A 2,747-nucleotide genomic window follows, 5' to 3' on the forward strand; every position below is an offset into this window, starting at 1 on the left:
CGAAAAAAGATTAAAAAAAAGACAAAAAAAAAAAAAAAAAGAAAACTTCATATATTTGTTTAAGTATATAAATAAGGAAAGGTTTACACCAATGTTTATGTACTGATGGAAAACAGCCTCAGGCACTATCACCAGTTAGTCCCATTGGGTTAGTCTTGTTTGTTTGCTTGTTTTGAAGAGATAGATGGCAACTTTTCACCTGCCTAGAACGTGTCTCTTGCTGTAATTGCACTTGGAGGCCCCAAAATGCACATGGGCAGGCTGAGACCTGGAGGGTGGCTGGAGAGTCAAGTACAGCTTGCAGCCCTTCCTTTCCAGTAATTGCATGGTGAAAACAAAAGTGAACAGCCAGCAGCTTACACTGCCAGGGAGCTCAGGCCACAAGCAGCCCCAGAACAAGGAAGTCGTGGTGGGGCTCTAGACTTTCACAAGAACTTACAGGTGTCAAACATGCCAGGGCCATGCTGGGTCTATAGTGGGCAAACACATTTCTGGCTTCAGGAGAATGTCTCCCTTAAGCCCCTAGGTCTTGATTAAGAAGTTCTCAAGGAAGATGAGGTTCCAAAATTGTGAAACCTGCTATTTCCTGGATATCAAGGCAGTTCATCCCTAAGGTTTATTTAATGTTTACCATTTGCAGGGCACAGCTGTGGGCACCTGGGAGTGGCACGAAGGGCAAGGCCCCCAAGCCAGAGGGACTCGGGTTCTGGTTATCTTCTGTGGGCTTAAGGTCACTCTGGGAAGAGGGAGGGAGAGCAACAGAGTTCAGCTGTGATTTGCAGTCCTGAGAGGTGTAAGTGCTTAATCAATACTTTGACTCCTTGGAATCCGGTTGGAGATGAATGGCTGGGAAACGGTAGGAGTGCCCCCCTCCTGGGAGTGCAGGGAGAAGGAATGAGGTCATGTTTGCAGAGGGCTTTGAGCTGTTGGGATGAAAGCAACTCCCCAAGTACAAGGTATTATTAACTGAAGGTATTATTATTTTAATCTGAGACGACAATGTGGCAGGTAAAACAGAGCAATAAAAACATGCCCATCAAAAACAAATGAAAGAACAAAATCCTTGTTACATCAATGGCCTAGGTTACAGCAGGAGATATGATGCAGCAAGCAAGAGGAGAAACAATCGTAGCCAGTACTTCCTGGGTGCCAGGATAACAAGGATGTTGCGATTGCAAGTTGTTGAGTCAGTCCTGAAACAGGCACGATAGCTGGACCATAACAAACAGCTGCCATTCACCAAGGACTGCCTATGAGCCAGGCACTGCTCTGAGAGTTTAATGTCTATTAACTCACTTCAATTCTTCCAACAACCCAGAATCCCATTTCATAGGTGAGGCAGCTGAGGAGAGGAGGCGTTTCCCCAAGGTCACACACTGATAGGTGGTGGAGTGAAGCAGTGGTTAACCGCTGCACCACACTACCTCTCTTGATGCTGTAGCTGCCACCTCAGTGGGACTCACAAGGGACCCCTTCCAAACCTGAGCTATCAAGGGCTCTGAGATTTCTACTGGGAGTGCTTGAAATGAACGAGCCTCCATGGGAGAAAAAAAAGCACCAACCATCTTGGGTAATGGCTGGGAAGGGATGGAGAGTTGCAGTGCATTCCTTCTTCCCTCCTTCCCGCCTCTTTTCCCCTGACCCAAACAGACCCAACAAAGCTAAAGAGGGAACTTGAGGGCTTGCAGAACTCCCAATAGGCCCGAGACTCAGAGAGGGCATGGAACAGACTATTAAACAAAAATTATTATTATTGGGCCGGCCTGTGGCTCACTTGGGAGAGTGCGGTGCTGATAACACCAAGGCCCCGGGTTCGGATCCTAAAAAAAAAAAAAAAATTTTTTTTTTTATTTTTTTTTTTTGTCCTTTTTTTTTTTGAGACTGGCTGCACCGCGCTCAGCCAGTGAGCGCTGTGATCGCACCGGTCATCCCTATATAGGATCCGAACCCGCGGCGGGAGCACTGCTGCACTCCCAGCGCCGCACTCTCCCGAGTGAGCCACGGGCCGGCCCATAATTATTTTTTTTTTTTTTCCTTTTTTTTTTTGAGACTGGCTGCACCGCGCTCAGCCAGTGAGCGCTGTGATCGCACCGGTCATCCCTATATAGGATCCGAACCCGCGGCGGGAGCACTGCTGCACTCCCAGCGCCGCACTCTCCCGAGTGAGCCACGGGCCGGCCCATAATTATTTTTTTTTTTTTTCCTTTTTTTTTTTGAGACTGGCTGCACCGCGCTCAGCCAGTGAGCGCTGTGATCGCACCGGTCATCCCTATATAGGATCCGAACCCGCGGCGGGAGCACTGCTGCACTCCCAGCGCCGCACTCTCCCGAGTGAGCCACGGGCCGGCCCATAATTATTTTTTTTTTTTTTCCTTTTTTTTTTTGAGACTGGCTGCACCGCGCTCAGCCAGTGAGCGCTGTGATCGCACCGGTCATCCCTATATAGGATCCGAACCCGCGGCGGGAGCACTGCTGCACTCCCAGCGCCGCACTCTCCCGAGTGCGCCACGGGCTCGGCCCTTAAACAAAAATTATGATCCCGTAGCGGCCAGCCGCCTAAAACCAAAACAAAGAACAAAAATTATGGGAGGCCATTGTTTTGGACTGAAGTCCTCCACAAGGCCCAAACAGACCAAACCGAACCAAAATGGAGTCACTCATGCTAAATACCACATAATCAAACTGAAACTTTAAGGAAGCACATAGATTCCAAACAGGCCAGTTTTTCCTGAAAACAGGAGATTCTA

The sequence above is a fragment of the Galeopterus variegatus genome, unplaced genomic scaffold, assembly GCF_000696425.1.
Source record: "Galeopterus variegatus unplaced genomic scaffold, G_variegatus-3.0.2 Scaffold2618, whole genome shotgun sequence".
NCBI classification, from domain to species: Eukaryota; Metazoa; Chordata; class Mammalia; order Dermoptera; family Cynocephalidae; genus Galeopterus; species Galeopterus variegatus.